Source organism: Hyla sarda, chromosome 4, assembly GCF_029499605.1.
Source record: "Hyla sarda isolate aHylSar1 chromosome 4, aHylSar1.hap1, whole genome shotgun sequence".
NCBI classification, from domain to species: domain Eukaryota; kingdom Metazoa; phylum Chordata; class Amphibia; order Anura; family Hylidae; genus Hyla; species Hyla sarda.
Genome location: NC_079192.1, coordinates 183,229,358 through 183,248,365, shown reverse-complemented (window position 1 = coordinate 183,248,365; position 19,008 = coordinate 183,229,358). Strand labels below are relative to the sequence as shown.

At 41.7% G+C, this 19,008-nt stretch overlaps 1 protein-coding gene and 1 long non-coding RNA gene across 2 annotated transcripts in view; one reads left to right on the top strand and one right to left on the bottom strand.

Annotated features, from left to right (window-relative positions):
- Window positions 1-2,114: 2,114 nt before the first annotated feature.
- Window positions 2,115-18,904, bottom strand: LOC130368800 (uncharacterized). Its single transcript, XR_008892570.1, has 3 exons — window positions 18,598-18,904; window positions 18,391-18,475; window positions 2,115-6,043 (listed from the first exon to the last, which is right to left on the bottom strand). It is a non-coding gene; the product is annotated as an uncharacterized LOC130368800 (long non-coding RNA).
- Window positions 18,429-19,008, top strand: part of CIMAP1B (ciliary microtubule associated protein 1B) — a 28,676-nt gene continuing 28,096 nt past the window's right edge. Inside the window, exon 1 of the mRNA XM_056573024.1 lies at window positions 18,429-18,581. The gene's annotated coding sequence lies outside the window, so the exon portion shown is untranslated. The remainder of the gene's footprint in view (window positions 18,582-19,008) is intronic.

Sequence of the window (19,008 nt, the reverse complement as noted above, 5' to 3'; positions counted from 1 at the left end):
GTAAATATGAAATTCATGATGCACACAGTGATGATATTATTTCAACAAGATCTGATTTATAAGCACCCCCCCCCCCCCAAACAGGTCGTTTATGGACTCTAAGGACTCTAATCTATGGAATATGGAACCTATGGAACAAGAATTATGCAGTGTTCAGGAAGACAATCACATTGGGGGACTGGAACAGAACACCAGAAGCACCGAGCACTGATGGTTAGTATGTATATTTTTTTTATATTCCACACAATGGTAATAATTAAAAAAGAGAACCCCCCTCTGAAGTTCTCCTGAGCTGTGTTGACAACATAAAAGACATAAATGTGGTATCCCGGTACCGTATCCTATCCGGTACCTTTTGTTGTGGGTCCCCATATCCAGAGTCCCTAGGACGTCGGGGTCCCTATTGTCTTATTCCCCCTAGTCACCTCTCATCCCTATAGTACTTATCCTGTAGCCATTTAGGATTTGTAAGTGTAAGATTGTATAAATGTAAATAAATAGTTAATTACCTGCCCATAGCGTAGCAGGACCTGCGGGTCACGTGGTCAGGTGAACTCTATGGTATTTCTGTTTGAGGACCTTTGGAGGTCCTTGTGACGTAGTTAATCCCATCACACTGTGTAACAGTGAGTGACGGATGTTCGGACCAATCAGATTAGCCCCGCCCCCTGACCATATAAGGGAGCGGCGGCCATGTTCTCGCTCTATTGTTCCTGTGCAAGCAAGCAAGAAGCATCTACGCTGCTGAGATCAGTGAGTCTAGGCCTGAACCTTGCGGCGACGGCCGATAACTTCTAAATTCTGAGTGTATCAATCCAAAGGATAGGGGATAAGATGCCTGATCGTGGGAGTCCCACCGCTGGGGACCCCTAGGATCATGCACGCGGCACCCCGTTTGTAATCAGTCCCCGGAGCGTGTTCGCTCTGGGTCTGATTACGGGCGACTACAGGGCAGGCGGCGTGTGACATCATGCCTGCGCCGGCGTGTGACGTCACGCTCCGCCCCGCAATGCAAGCCTACGGGAGGGGGCGAACACGCTCCTGGGACTGATTACAAACAGGGTGCCGCGTGCATGATCCCGGGGGTCCCCAGCGGCGGGACTCCCGCGATCGGGCATCTTTGGATAGGGGATAAGATGTTTAAGCACCGAATAACCCCTTTAAGTAAAGTTACCCAAGTTCAAGTACCTTGTGGACCTTCAGTCATTTTATTACATGAACCTGTCGTTTCTGGGAAGGGCGGCGATAGGCCGGAGAATTACCTCAGCATACTAGCCCTCAGCCTGGCGTCACAAACTATAGGGTTAACATTAACCCCTCATCTACCACAACATCCCAACTACCCAACATCCCCCAAGGCATACCACATAAACAATATTGATTTTATTGTTATGGCTTATCAGTGTACATTGTAAGGACTATGCCAAACAGCACCTAAGTAACAGCTGTGAATAAAGCCGGCCATACATATAACATAATTCTTGTTTCATAAGATAACACTTCCCAACAGAGTTCTCCTTTAACCCCTTAAGGACCAAGCGTTTTTCAGTTTTTGCACTTTCGTTTTTTTCCTCCTTACATTTTAAAAATCATTACCCTTTCAATTTTGCATCTAAAAATCCATATGCTGGCTTATTTTTTGCGTCACCAATTCTACTTTGTAATGACATCAGTCATTTTACCCAAAAATCTACGGCAAAATGGAAAAAAAAATCATTGTGTGACAAAATTGAAGAAAAAATGCCATTTTGTAACTTTTGGGGACTTCCGTTTCTACGCAGCACATTTTTTGGTAAAAATAACACCTTATCTTTATTCTGTAGGTCCATACGATTAAAAATATATCCTACTCATGGTATATAGGTTTGATTTTTTATTACTTCTGGAAAAAATCATAACTTCATGCACGAAAATTACTACGTTTAAAATTGTCATATTCTGACCCCTATAACGTTTTTATTTTTCCACGAACGGGGCGGTATGAGAGCAAATTTGATCGCTTTTTATTCATATTTTTTTTGGTATAAAAAGTGACCAAAAATACGCTATTTTGGACTTTGGAATTTTTTTGCGCGTACGCCATTGACCGTGTGGTTTAATTAACTATATATTTTTATGGTTTGGACATTTTCTCATGCGGAGATACCACATATCTTTGTTTTTATTTTTATTTACACACTTTTTTTTAATGGGGAAAAGGGTGGGTGAATCTGATTTTTATTAGGGAAGGGGTTAAATCACATTTATTTATTTTTTTAACTTTTTTCATGCAGTGTTATAGCTCCCTCTAGGGGCTGTAACACTACATATACTGATTGGCACTGTTTATTTGGCACTGCCATAGGAATGCATTGATCAGTGTTTTCTGCACTTGATTGCTCAAGCCTGGATTTCTGGCTTGGAGGAATCAAACGCCGATCGGACAGCCGGGAAGAAGGTAAGACACTTCCCGCTGTCCTCTCAGCCGCAATTTCACCGCGGGTTCCTGAACAGCTCCGCTGAGATAACCAGCAGTATATTCTCCCGTTTTAGATGTCGCAATCAACTTTGATCGGGGCGTCTAAAAGGTTAATACCAGACATCAGCCCGATCGGCAATGTCCGGTATTAGCCGCGGGTCCCGGTTGTTGATAGCAACCGGGACCCCGCAGATACGAAGCGCGTTCAGCTTCTGAGCGTGCTTCACAGATCGGGAGCCGGCCATGGGCGTAAATAAATATCCGTGGTCATTAAGGGGTTAAGGCATTGACAACAAGACCACTGAAGGTGTCCTGTGGAATCTGGCATCAAGACTTCAATGAATGAACAAACTACAGAATTTCTGCAAAGGAGAATTCTGCAGTGGGAATGGGTAAAAGGAAAATGTATTCACACCAATGTTTTCTTCATGCAGCTGAATTTCTGAGTGGAATTCTACTTGGAAATTCTGTAGTGTGAATGGACCCTTAATGTTATGAATGATCTGTGTAGACAGGCTTAGCCTGGCCCACAGGAGAATCCCTTGGTGGGCCCATATGCTAGGGTGGGCCCTCTGTTGTGCCTAGCTTTAACAGAAACATGTAATGAACTTCAAGTAGATAGAAAGCAGGAATGGCACTCACCGAACGCTTCAATTTTCTTCCTTTATTCCAAAAAAGTGCAGGTTATAAAAACGGCATGGTTCCCCTAGCAAGGTGCAGACGCCAGCTTGTGTGTTCACAGGTTACAATTGTTTTGCTCGACTGAGCTTCAACAGACCCTCCCCATCCTGTGCTCGCGTATCCATTTAAACGCCTCACCTGGATGACGCAAGCACTAGGGCGGGGATTACAAACACTTAGTTAAAAAGTGAAAAATACAAAACACATAGTTTAAAACCAAGAAACAGGCAAAGTTTAGAGAAATACCCCTAAATCCGGTCATTTAGACCAGAACATTCTTGAGCACCGGTTTTTAGTATCCAACGGGCTTCTATTTGTCTTAGAATTTTTTCATTATCTGCTCCTGCTTGACATATTAACCGCTTAATTTCCATGAATTTGAGAGTGCTTGTGTCACCGTTGTGTACAGTGTTAACATGTTCTATGAGTCTGGGTGAGCCTTTCTTTGACTTCACTGACCAGACGTGCTCACGAAACCGGGTATTTACCGCAGGTGCAAATTAACGCATACACTTTGAACGGTGTCCTACAACAAATTAATTCAGTTATGTTTTTTGTGTGTCCTCCTATTTGTATGAATTTACTAGGAGCAAAATAGGGACACCACTTACAACGACCGCATTTGAAGTTTCCTACTAGAGTACCTTATTCCAACCAAGTTTTATAAGCATCTTTTTCCACAAACTTACTCTGTACTAACTCATCTTTTAAATTCTTTGTTCTTTTGAATGTTATCAGGGGTTTATTTAGTCGCATATCCCCAAAGGCAGGGTCTCTTGAAATTAAATGCCAATTTTGGCAGATAGCATTTTTTATTATATCTGCGGCCGGGCTGAATTTAACAGAAACATGGACACTCACTAGGATTCTGCCGAAAGAATGAGCAGTATTCATCTTGACTGATTACCGTATCTAAAGCTTATTTAAACTAGTTACATGGCAGAATTCTGCCTCAAATTAAAGCCCATAGACTTCTATGGGATTTCGCACTCCCATTCACACTTCTGAATTTCCGCTTGCGGAATTCCGCTAATTTGATGCGGAATTCCACAAGCCGGAATTCTGCCATGTGAATAGACCCTTAGGCTAGATTCACACTGCGGAATCTCCAAGCAGAAAATTTCCACCCGGAGATTCCGAGGGCAGCCAGTGCTGACTGAATCAGTTGGCGCTAGGACCGCGCGGACACTGCAAGTATTTCCGCCTGAAGAATGAGCAACGCCATTCTTCAGTTGGAAATTTTAAAGCAGATTTCGCGTTCACAAATTCCAAAGTGTGAATTTGTGAACTGAAACCCATTCACTACACTATACATTTTAGCAAGCAGAATTTCTGCCTGCAATTTCAAAGCGGAATTGCAGGCGGAAATTCCGTAGTGTGAACCTAGTCTAATTGTTTCCATTGTGGAATTCAAGCACTGCACAGCGAAACCCCATTGATAGCAATGAAAGTCTGTTGAACTAGAAATTCTGAGCATAATTGTGGAATTATGCTTGGAAGTTCTGTATTTTTTAGTGTGAACCTAGCCTACGGGGTTATTACCTTACCACACTTTAACATAACAGAACCAGCAAGTGCATTAGAGAGTACGTACACCATGACTATTACATCATGGTTTTTGCCACTGCGCACATTCAGTCAACACAGTAAGGCTAGGTTCACACTGCGGAATCTCCAGGCAGAACATTTTTGCCCGGAGATTCAGAGAGCGGACAGCGCTGACTGAATCAGTCGGCGCTAGGACCGCACGGACACTGCAGTCTCCAATAGACTGCAATGTGTTCCGCGAGTATTTCCGCCTGAAGAATGAGCAACGCCATTCTTCAGTCGTAAATTTTCAAGCAGGTTTTCCATTTACAAATTCCGCTTCACAAATTCCGAAGTGTAAATTTGTGAATAGAAAACCCATTCACTATACTATACATTTTAGTAAGCGGAATTTCTGCCTGCAATTTCAAAGAGGAATTGCAGGCAGAAATTCCATAGTGTGAACCTAGCCTTAGAGCTAGCGCTTATGTACATGTGACCTAAAAGTGACTAGGTAATACTTTAATGCACAGTAACTGGGGTGTAGGCACCAGAAACAATTCTACTGATGGGTACCTAAGTCCGACACTGCGCAGAGCTAATTTAGCTAATTAAGCTAATTTAGCTGAACCTATGATATTTATGGTCACAAATGACCATAAATAATCATGATGAAGAATACAAAAAGAGTACAGTGACATTATTATTTCAGTGTATAATGTACACACAGAATACAAATGTCATTCCAAGAACACATTCCACCACAAGTTTTAGTTGAAAAGTAAATAAGTAATTCTAATGTTATCTTAGTACACTGTGTATTAATATTTAGCCAACCATGGATGGAGCAGAGAACAAAGATTAAAAAACGATTTGCACAGAAAGTGTTCTGTTCACATCTGCATTGAAGGATCTGTTTGGGGCCTCCTTCATAGATACAATTATTTTATAAATGAAGAATAGCCCAGCATGCAGCGCTATTCCTGTAGAAAAATGGACACCACAACAATACCTGATCAACCTCATTGCAAGTTACCAGGATCTGTTGGGCTGATTTTGGTTGTGAGACACGTCTGTGAGACTTAGGCTCCTTAAATGGGCACCGATCAGATGGGCATTTGTTATCATGCAGCAGTTGGCATGTGTAAAAGGGCACTTTACTTAGTAGGCATAGAGTGACAAAATCAGCATTTCTAAACAGCAGAGGGATGGAAAAATACCCCAAAATAATGTCACCGCTTGTTCGTCGTTTTGACAAGTTTAAAAGCTGTCAGCCGCCCATTGCCATGTGAATTATGCCACACACAGGATCCAGCAATTGTTTTTCTTGCTTATAATGCATTTCCATCTGCCACTTGCTCCTCTCTTCTTGCTAACCTACAGAATGTAAAAGAGTGGAAAAGGGGAGTGATGTAATACATGACTTTGTAGGATAGATTACATAAAGTTTGTTTGTAGACTGCTGTATACACAAAACGATGGGATCATTTTTTTTAATTGACATTATGGACATTAATTGACACTGTTCCAACTACCCCTAGCCTGAGAAAAGAGGTGGATCTCTCTTTAGTTAGTCAGAGCCTTAGCCAGAGTAATGATCCTAGGGTAATGGATGCCTGAGTGCAGGATTATCTTTTGGTGCCTTTTCCCCCAAGGTGGGCATGGCTATAAAGGCAAGAAGTAGGAAAAGAATCGCACCCACCACATAGCGTGTCCCAGGGTAATCAGACGTTTATTCCATAAGAAATAGTAGCAGCAAAAAACAGAAACATTTCCATAGAGTGGGGAGTGAGAGCAGCCGCTCTCGAGACGCAGGGGCACACAGGTGGGTGGCGACTAGTTTCGCGCCATCTGACGCTTCTTCCGGCCAGGTGTGTGCTATCTTAATAACTCCACCTTTTCAAAAATGCAATTCTGCTGGCACGAACATTTTTTTTATTCCCCCGCCCCCTCAACAGCGAAGAGAAACTACAACTATACATATTATCATCATACTGTAAATGACAAAGTCCAGTATACTGAGACCAATAATGCCCCTATATAAGGGACACATAATACTGCCACACCAGGACCACTACCATTACACAATATATGGGCAAACACAACCTTGGCTGGTGATAGGCTGAGCCGCAGTATGATGTCAGGCACCAAAAGCCGAGGACCAGGGTCGGAGGCAGCGATATTGGTGGCACAGGGGGAGTTATCCTTTAAAGGAAAACTGTCAGCTTTCTCCCCCCCGCACTAACCAGCGGTACTGGCTGGTAGTGCGGGGGACGCTGATCAGTTTGGTCCTTACCGTGCCCGGATCCGCCGCGCCGTTCAGCCGTAATCTTCTATTTTTGGAGTATGCAAATAAGGTGCTAACTGGCACCGGCTGGGCTAACTGGCACTCTGACGTCAGTGCCGATGGCCGCAGCGGCGCCCAGCTCATCAATATTCCTTCAACACCAATCTGTCATCCACGTACACCCCTGGCTGGAAGAAATCTTCATGATTACCCAGAGAAGAGAAGGGAACGATGCTGATTTTAGAAGATGTTACTTGTGAGTTGCTGTATAAAGCAGAACTGTAATCTACATATCCAACAGATAAATTGAAGTTGTGCATTGCATTGCGGCTGTGCAGCTCCCTGGTGCTATATGCTTAGATGCTGTAGTATTGCAGCTCCAGGTGCTATATGCTTAGATATGGCAGTATTCCAGGTCCCTCTTGCTATATACTATAATTAGATATGGCAGTAGTGCATTTCCATGTGCTATATGCTTAGATATGGCAGTAGTGCAGCTCCCTGTTGCTATATACTATAATTAGATATGGCAGTATTGCAGCTCCCTGTTGTTATACACTATAATTAGATATAGCAGTGGTGCAGGTCCATGTGCTATATACTATAATTAGATATGGCAGTAGTGCATCTCCATGTGCTATATGCTTAGATATAGCAGTAGTGCAGCTCCCTGTTGCTATATACTATAATTAGATATAGCAGTAGTGCAGCTCCCTGTTGCTATATACTATAATTAGATATGGCAGTGGTGCAGGTCCATGTGCTATATACTATAATTAGATATGGCAGTAGTGCATCTCCATGTGCTATATGCTTAGATATAGCAGTATTGCAGCTCCTGTTGCTATATACTATAATTAGATATGGCAGTGGTGCAGGTCCATGTGCTATATACTATAATTAGATATGGCAGTAGTGCATCTCCATGTGCTATATGCTTAGATATAGCAGTAGTGCAGCTCCCTGTTGCTATATACTATAATTAGATATGCCAGTGGTGCAGGTCCCTGTTGCTATATACTATAATTAGATATGGCAGTAGTGCATCTCCATGTGCTATATGCTTAGATATAGCAGTAGTGCAGCTCCCTGTTGCTTTATACTATAATTAGATATGGCAGTGGTGCAGCTCCCTGGTGCTATATACTATAATTAGATATGGCAGTGGTGCAGCTCCCTGGTGCTATATACTATAATTAGATATGGCAGTGGTGCAGCTCCCTGGTGCTATATACTATAATTAGATATGGCAGTGGTGCAGCTCCCTGGTGCTATATACTATAATTAGATATGGCAGTGGTGCAGGTCCATGTGCTAAATACTATAATTAGATATGGCAGTAGTGCATCTCCATGTGCTATATGCTTAGATATAGCAGTAGTGCAGCTCCCTGTTGCTATATACTATAATTAGATATGGCAGTGGTGCAGGTCCCTGTTGCTATATACTATAATTAGATATGGCAGTAGTGCATCTCCATGTGCTATATGCTTAGATATAGCAGTAGTGCAGCTCCCTGTTGCTTTATACTATAATTAGATATGGCAGTGGTGCAGGTCCCTCTTGCTATATACTATAATTAGATATGGCAGTAGTGCATCTCCATGTGCTATATGCTTAGATATAGCAGTAGTGCAGCTCCTGTTGCTATATACTATAATTAGATATGGCAGTGGTGCAAGTCCCTGTTGCTATATACTATAATTAGATATGGCAGTGGTGCAAGTCCCTGTTGCTATATACTATAATTAGATATGGCAGTAGTGCAGCTCCCTGTGCTATATACTATAATTAGATATGGTAGTGGTGCAGCTCCCTGTTGCTATGTACTATAATTAGATATGGTAGTGGTGCAGCTCCCTGTTGCTATATACTATAATTAGATATGGTAGTGGTGCAGCTCCCTGTTGCTATATACTATAATTAGATATGGTAGTGGTGCAGCTCCCTGTTGCTATGTACTATAATTAGATATGGTAGTGGTGCAGCTCCCTGTTGCTATATACTATAATTAGATATGGTAGTGGTGCAGCTCCCTGTTGCTATATACTATAATTAGATATGGTAGTGGTGCAGCTCCCTGTTGCTATATACTATAATTAGATATGGTAGTGGTGCAGCTCCCTGTTGCTAAATACTATAATTAGATATGGTAGTGGTGCAGCTCCCTGTTGCTATATACTATAATTAGATATGGCAGTGGTGCAGCTCCCTGTGCTATATACTATAATTAGATATGGCAGTGGTGCAGGTCCCTGTTGCTATATAGTATAATTAGATATGGCAGTGGTGCAGGTCCCTGGTGCTATATACTATAATTAGATATGGCAGTGGTGCAAGTCCCTGTTGCTATATACTATAATTAGATATGGCAGTGGTGCAGCTCCCTGGTGCTATATACTATAATTAGATATGGCAGTGGTGCAGGTCCCTGTTTCTATATACTATAATTAGATATAGCAGTAGTGCAGCTCCCTGGTGCTATATACTATAATTAGATATGGCAGTGGTGCAAGTCCCTGTTGCTATATACTATAATTAGATATGGCAGTGGTGCAAGTCCCTGTTGCTATATACTATAATTAGATATGGCAGCGGTGCAAGTTCCTGTTGCTATATAGTATAATTAGATATGGCAGTGGTGCAGGTCCCTGGTGCTATATACTATAATTAGATATGGTAGTGGTGCAGCTCCCTGTTGCTATATACTATAATTAGATATGGTAGTGGTGCAGCTCCCTGTTGCTATATACTATAATTAGATATGGTAGTGGTGCAGCTCCCTGTTGCTATATACTATAATTAGATATGGTAGTGGTGCAGCTCCCTGTTGCTATATACTATAATTAGATATGGCAGTGGTGCAACTCCCTGTTGCTATATACTATAATTAGATATGGTAGTGGTGCAGCTCCCTGTTGCTATATACTATAATTAGATATGGCAGTGGTGCAGCTCCATGTGCTATATGCTTAGATATAGCAGTAGTGCAGCTCCCTGTTGCTAGATACTATAATTAGATATGGCAGTAGTGCATCTCCATGTGCTATATGCTTAGATATAGCAGTAGTGCAGCTCCCTGTTGCTATATACTATAATTAGATATGGCAGTGGTGCAGCTCCCTGTGCTATATACTATAATTAGATATGGCAGTGGTGCAGGTCCCTGTGCTATATACTATAATTAGATATGGCAGTGGTGCAGGTCCCTATGCTATATACTATAATTAGATATGGCAGTGGTGCAGGTCCCTATGCTATATACTATAATTAGATATGGCAGTGGTGCAGGTCCCTGTGCTATATACTATAATTAGATATGGCAGTAGTACATCTCCAGGTGCAATATGCTTAGATATAGCAGTAGTGCAGGTCCCTGTTGCTATATACTATAATTTGATATGGCAGTGGTTCAGGTCCCTGTTGCTATATACTATAATTAGATATGATAGTGGTGCAGCTCCCTGTTGCTATATACTATAATTAGATATGGTAGTGGTGCAGCTCCCTGTTGCTATATACTATAATTAGATATGGTAGTGGTGCAGCTCCCTGTTGCTATATACTATAATTAGATATGGCAGTGGTGCAGCTCCCTGTTGCTATATACTATTATAAGATATGGTAGTGGTGCAGCTCCCTGTTGCTATATACTATAATTAGATATGGCAGTGGTGCAGCTCCATGTGCTATATGCTTAGATATAGCAGTAGTGCAGCTCCCTGTTGCTATATACTATAATTAGATATGGCAGTAGTGCATCTCCATGTGCTATATGCTTAGATATAGCAGTAGTGCAGCTCCCTGTTGCTATATACTATAATTAGATATGGTAGTGGTGCAGCTCCCTGTGCTATATACTATAATTAGATATGGCAGTGGTGCATCTCCTGGTGATATATGCTTAAATTTAGATATGGCAGTAGATATGCTTAGATATGGCAGTAGTGCAGCTCCCTGGTGCTATATACTATAATTAGATATGGCAGTGGTGCAGCTCCCTGTGCTATATACTATAATTAGATATGGCAGTGGTGCAGGTCCCTGTGCTATATACTATAATTAGATATGGCAGTAGTACATCTCCAGGTGCAATATGCTTAGATATAGCAGTAGTGCAGGTCCCTGTTGCTATATACTATAATTTGATATGGCAGTGGTTCAGGTCCCTGTTGCTATATACTATAATTAGATATGGTAGTGGTGCAGCTCCCTGTTGCTATATACTATAATTAGATATGGTAGTGGTGCAGCTCCCTGTTGCTATATACTATAATTAGATATGGTAGTGGTGCAGCTCCCTGTTGCTATGTACTATAATTAGATATGGTAGTGGTGCAGCTCCCTGTTGCTATATACTATAATTAGATATGGCAGTGGTGCAGCTCCCTGTTGCTATATACTATAATTAGATATGGTAGTGGTGCAGCTCCCTGTTGCTATATACTATAATTAGATATGGCAGTGGTGCAGCTCCATGTGCTATATGCTTAGATATAGCAGTAGTGCAGCTCCCTGTTGCTATATACTATAATTAGATATGGCAGTAGTGCATCTCCATGTGCTATATGCTTAGATATAGCAGTAGTGCAGCTCCCTGTTGCTATATACTATAATTAGATATGGCAGTGGTGCATCTCCTGGTGATATATGCTTAAATTTAGATATGGCAGTAGATATGCTTAGATATGGCAGTAGTGCAGCTCCCTGGTGCTATATATTATAATTAGATATGGCAGTGGTGCAGCTCCCTATGCTATATACTATAATTAGATATGGCAGTGGTGCAGGTCCCTATGCTATATACTATAATTAGATATGGCAGTGGTGCAGGTCCCTGTGCTATATACTATAATTAGATATGGCAGTAGTACATCTCCAGGTGCAATATGCTTAGATATAGCAGTAGTGCAGGTCCCTGTTGCTTTATACTATAATTTGATATGGCAGTGGTTCAGGTCCCTGTGCTATATACTATAATTAGATATGGCAGTGGTGCAGGTCCCTGTGCTATATACTATAATTAGATATGGCAGTGGTGCAGGTCCCTGTTGCTTTATACTATAATTTGATATGGCAGTGGTTCAGCTCCCTGGTGCTATATACTATAATTAGATATGGCAGTGGTGCAGGTCCCTGTGCTATATGCTATAATTAGATATGGTAGTAAAGCAGCTCCCTGGTGCTATATACTATAGTTTGATATGGCAGTATTGCAGGTCCCTGTTGCTATGTACTATAATTAGATATGGCAGTGGTGCAGGTCCATGTGCTATATACTATAATTAGATATGGCAGTAGTGCATCTCCATGTGCTATATGCTTAGATATAGCAGTAGTGCAGCTCCCTGTTGCTATATACTATAATTAGATATGGCAGTGGTGCAGGTCCCTGTTGCTATATACTATAATTAGATATGGCAGTAGTGCATCTCCATGTGCTATATGCTTAGATATAGCAGTAGTGCAGCTCCCTGTTGCTTTATACTATAATTAGATATGGCAGTGGTGCAGCTCCCTGGTGCTATATACTATAATTAGATATGGCAGTGGTGCAGCTCCCTGGTGCTATATACTATAATTAGATATGGCAGTGGTGCAGCTCCCTGGTGCTATATACTATAATTAGATATGGCAGTGGTGCAGCTCCCTGGTGCTATATACTATAATTAGATATGGCAGTGGTGCAGGTCCATGTGCTAAATACTATAATTAGATATGGCAGTAGTGCATCTCCATGTGCTATATGCTTAGATATAGCAGTAGTGCAGCTCCCTGTTGCTATATACTATAATTAGATATGGCAGTGGTGCAGGTCCCTGTTGCTATATACTATAATTAGATATGGCAGTAGTGCATCTCCATGTGCTATATGCTTAGATATAGCAGTAGTGCAGCTCCCTGTTGCTTTATACTATAATTAGATATGGCAGTGGTGCAGGTCCCTCTTGCTATATACTATAATTAGATATGGCAGTAGTGCAGCTCCATGTGCTATATGCTTAGATATAGCAGTAGTGCAGCTCCTGTTGCTATATACTATAATTAGATATGGCAGTGGTGCAAGTCCCTGTTGCTATATACTATAATTAGATATGGCAGTGGTGCAAGTCCCTGTTGCTATATACTATAATTAGATATGGCAGTAGTGCAGCTCCCTGTGCTATATACTATAATTAGATATGGTAGTGGTGCAGCTCCCTGTTGCTATGTACTATAATTAGATATGGTAGTGGTGCAGCTCCCTGTTGCTATATACTATAATTAGATATGGTAGTGGTGCAGCTCCCTGTTGCTATGTACTATAATTAGATATGGTAGTGGTGCAGCTCCCTGTTGCTATATACTATAATTAGATATGGTAGTGGTGCAGCTCCCTGTTGCTATATACTATAATTAGATATGGCAGTGGTGCAGCTCCCTGTTGCTATATACTATAATTAGATATGGTAGTGGTGCAGCTCCCTGTTGCTATGTACTATAATTAGATATGGTAGTGGTGCAGCTCCCTGTTGCTATATACTATAATTAGATATGGTAGTGGTGCAGCTCCCTGTTGCTATATACTATAATTAGATATGGTAGTGGTGCAGCTCCCTGTTGCTATATACTATAATTAGATATGGTAGTGGTGCAGCTCCCTGTTGCTATATACTATAATTAGATATGGCAGTGGTGCAGCTCCCTGTGCTATATACTATAATTAGATATGGCAGTGGTGCAGGTCCCTGTTGCTATATAGTATAATTAGATATGGCAGTGGTGCAGGTCCCTGGTGCTATATACTATAATTAGATATGGCAGTGGTGCAAGTCCCTGTTGCTATATACTATAATTAGATATGGCAGTGGTGCAGCTCCCTGGTGCTATATACTATAATTAGATATGGCAGTGGTGCAGGTCCCTGTTTCTATATACTATAATTAGATATAGCAGTAGTGCAGCTCCCTGGTGCTATATACTATAATTAGATATGGCAGTGGTGCAAGTCCCTGTTGCTATATACTATAATTAGATATGGTAGTGGTGCAGGTCCCTGTTGCTATATACTATAATTAGATATGGCAGTGGTGCAAGTTCCTGTTGCTATATACTATAATTAGATATGGCAGTGGTGCAGCTCCCTGTGCTATATACTATAATTAGATATGGCAGTGGTGCAGGTCCCTGTTGCTATATAGTATAATTAGATATGGCAGTGGTGCAGGTCCCTGGTGCTATATACTATAATTAGATATGGCAGTGGTGCAAGTCCCTGTTGCTATATACTATAATTAGATATGGCAGTGGTGCAGCTCCCTGGTGCTATATACTATAATTAGATATGGCAGTGGTGCAGGTCCCTGTTTCTATATACTATAATTAGATATAGCAGTAGTGCAGCTCCCTGGTGCTATATACTATAATTAGATATGGCAGTGGTGCAAGTCCCTGTTGCTATATACTATAATTAGATATGGTAGTGGTGCAGGTCCCTGTTGCTATATACTATAATTAGATATGGCAGTGGTGCAAGTTCCTGTTGCTATATACTATAATTAGATATGGCAGTGGTGCAGGTCCCTGTTGCTATATACTATAATTAGATATGGTAGTGGTGCAGCTCCCTGTTGCTATATACTATAATTAGATATGGTAGTGGTGCAGCTCCCTGTTGCTATATACTATAATTAGATATGGTAGTGGTGCAGCTCCCTGTTGCTATATACTATAATTAGATATGGTAGTGGTGCAGCTCCCTGTTGCTATATACTATAATTAGATATGGTAGTGGTGCAGCTCCCTGTTGCTATATACTATAATTAGATATGGCAGTGGTGCAACTCCCTGTTGCTATATACTATAATTAGATATGGTAGTGGTGCAGCTCCCTGTTGCTATATACTATAATTAGATATGGCAGTGGTGCAGCTCCATGTGCTATATGCTTAGATATAGCAGTAGTGCAGCTCCCTGTTGCTATATACTATAATTAGATATGGCAGTAGTGCATCTCCATGTGCTATATGCTTAGATATAGCAGTAGTGCAGCTCCCTGTTGCTATATACTATAATTAGATATGGCAGTGGTGCAGCTCCCTGTGCTATATACTATAATTAGATATGGCAGTGGTGCAGGTCCCTGTGCTATATACTATAATTAGATATGGCAGTGGTGCAGCTCCCTGTGCTATATACTATAATTAGATATGGCAGTGGTGCAGGTCCCTATGCTATATACTATAATTAGATATGGCAGTGGTGCAGGTCCCTGTGCTATATACTATAATTAGATATGGCAGTAGTACATCTCCAGGTGCAATATGCTTAGATATAGCAGTAGTGCAGGTCCCTGTTGCTATATACTATAATTTGATATGGCAGTGGTTCAGGTCCCTGTTGCTATATACTATAATTAGATATGGTAGTGGTGCAGCTCCCTGTTGCTATATACTATAATTAGATATGGTAGTGGTGCAGCTCCCTGTTGCTATATACTATAATTAGATATGGTAGTGGTGCAGCTCCCTGTTGCTATATACTATAATTAGATATGGTAGTGGTGCAGCTCCCTGTTGCTATATACTATAATTAGATATGGCAGTGGTGCAGCTCCATGTGCTATATGCTTAGATATAGCAGTAGTGCAGCTCCCTGTTGCTATATACTATAATTAGATATGGCAGTAGTGCATCTCCATGTGCTATATGCTTAGATATAGCAGTAGTGCAGCTCCCTGTTGCTATATACTATAATTAGATATGGTAGTGGTGCAGCTCCCTGTGCTATATACTATAATTAGATATGGCAGTGGTGCATCTCCTGGTGATATATGCTTAAATTTAGATATGGCAGTAGATATGCTTAGATATGGCAGTAGTGCAGCTCCCTGGTGCTATATACTATAATTAGATATGGCAGTGGTGCAGCTCCCTGTTGCTATATACTATAATTAGATATGGTAGTGGTGCAGCTCCCTGTTGCTATATACTATAATTAGATATGGTAGTGGTGCAGCTCCCTGTGCTATATACTATAATTAGATATGGCAGTGGTGCATCTCCTGGTGATATATGCTTAAATTTAGATATGGCAGTAGATATGCTTAGATATGGCAGTAGTGCAGCTCCCTGGTGCTATATACTATAATTAGATATGGCAGTGGTGCAGCTCCCTATGCTATATACTATAATTAGATATGGCAGTGGTGCAGGTCCCTATGCTATATACTATAATTAGATATGGCAGTGGTGCAGGTCCCTGTGCTATATACTATAATTAGATATGGCAGTAGTACATCTCCAGGTGCAATATGCTTAGATATAGCAGTAGTGCAGGTCCCTGTTGCTTTATACTATAATTTGATATGGCAGTGGTTCAGGTCCCTGTGCTATATACTATAATTAGATATGGCAGTGGTGCAGGTCCCTGTTGCTTTATACTATAATTTGATATGGCAGTGGTTCAGCTCCCTGGTGCTATATACTATAATTAGATATGGCAGTGGTGCAGGTCCCTGTGCTATATGCTATAATTAGATATGGCAGTAGTGCAGCTCCCTGGTGCTATATACTATAGTTTGATATGGCAGTATTGCAGGTCCCTGTTGCTATGTACTATAATTAGATATGGCAGTGGTGCAGGTCCATGTGCTATATACTATAATTAGATATGGCAGTGGTGCAGCTCCCTGGTGCTATATACTATAATTAGATATGGCAGTGGTGCAGCTCCCTGGTGCTATATACTATAATTAGATATGGCAGTGGTGCAGGTCCATGTGCTATATACTATAATTAGATATGGCAGTGGTGCAGCTCCCTGTGCTATATACTATAATTAGATATGGCAGTGGTGCAGCTCCCTGGTGCTATATACTATAATTAGATATGGCAGTGGTGCAGCTCCCTGTTGCTATATACTATAATTAGATATGGCAGTGGTGCAGCTTCCTGTGCTATATACTATAATTAGATATGGCAATGGTGCAGGTCCCTGTTGCTATATACTATAATTAGATATGGCAGTGGTGCAGGTCCCTGTTGCTATATACTATAATTAGATATGGCAGTGGTGCAGGTCCCTGTGCTATATACTATAATTAGATATGGCAGTGGTGCAGGTCCCTGTGCTATATACTATAATTAGATATGGCAGTGGTGCAGCTCCCTGTGCTATATACTATAATTAGATATGGCAGTGGTGCAGCTCCCTGGTGCTATATACTATAATTAGATATGGCAGTGGTGCAACTCCCTGTGCTATATACTATAATTAGATATGGCAGTAGTGCAGCTCCCTGTGCTATATACTATAATTAGATATGGTAGTGGTGCAGCTCCCTGTTGCTATATACTATAATTAGATATGGCAATGGTGCAGGTCCCTGTTGCTATATACTATAATTAGATATGGCAGTGGTGCAGGTCCATGTGCTATATACTATAATTAGATATGGCAGTGGTGCAGGTCCCTGTTGCTATATACTATAATTAGATATGGCAATGGTGCAGGTCCCTGTTGCTATATACTATAATTAGATATGGCAGTGGTGCAGGTCCCTGTGCTATATACTATAATTAGATATGGCAATGGTGCAGGTCCCTGTTGCTATATACTATAATTAGATATGGCAGTGGTGCAGGTCCATGTGCTATATACTATAATTAGATATGGTAGTGGTGCAGCTCCCTGTTGCTATATACTATAATTAGATATGGCAATGGTGCAGGTCCCTGTTGCTATATACTATAATTAGATATGGCAGTGGTGCAGGTCCATGTGCTATATACTATAATTAGATATGGCAGTGGTGCAGGTCCCTGTGCTATATACTATAATTAGATATGGCAGTGGTGCAGCTCCCTGTGCTATATACTATAATTAGATATGGCAGTGGTGCAGCTCCCTGGTGCTATATACTATAATTAGATATGGCAGTGGTGCAGCTCCCTGTGCTATATACTATAATTAGATATGGCAGTAGTGCAGCTCCCTGTTGCTATATACTATAATTAGATATGGCAGTGGTGCAGGTCCCTGGTGCTATATACTATAATTAGATATGGCAATGGTGCAGCTCCCTGTGCTATATACTATAATTAGATATGGCAGTGGTGCAGCTCCCTGTTGCTATATACTATAATTAGATATGGCAATGGTGCAGGTCCCTGTGCTATATACTATAATTAGATATGGCAATGGTGCAGCTCCCTGTGCTATATACTATAATTAGATATGGCAGTAGTACATCTCTAGGTGCAATATGCTTAGATATAGCAGTAGTGCAGCTCCCTGTTACTATTTTTACATGTGGCAGTGGTGCAGCTCCCCAATGATGTCCACGGATATTCGGGTGATATATATATATGGTGGGTTATTATGATACAGGTGGCTGGTATAGAGACATGGATATACACATCGCGCAGTGCCTGCCGGGAAGCCCGAGGTTTCCTACCTGCAGACTGCGCACTGGTGTCCTCAGCCCCGAGGCTGGCCGCAGCGTCGTTACCATGGCACCGGTTACTAGGGGCCCCGTTACTCTAGGAGACATAAACAATGGCCACGGTAAATCCCGGAGCCCGCAGGTAGACCAGTCAGTGCAGCGGCCGGGCGCGGCGGACGTAGGAGCAGAGGACGTCACGTCAGGTCAGACATTACATACCCAGCGCCGAGGGCTCCTATGCGACCACCTGATACACTGTGCAGAAGGATGCTATGGGCCATATGGTCTATAACGGGTACAGAACTACAACTCCCAGCATGCCCCTAACAACCAACGGTTGTTTTGGCATGCTGGGAGCTGTAGTTTCACAACAGCTAAAGAGCCACAGGTTGGAGACCACTGCTGTAGGGTTCAAATAGGATCCAATGATCTCTGTAATATTTCAGAGGGCTTCACATTGGGATTTGCAGGGAAACCCCCACCAGTGTCACTAGGGGGCACTAGCAATACAGATCGATTAAGCACAGTGTTTACCAACCAGGGTTCCTCCAGCTGTTGCAAAACTACAACTTCCAGCATGCCCGGACAGCCGTAGGCCGTGGGAGTTGTAGTTTTGCAACAGCTGGAGGC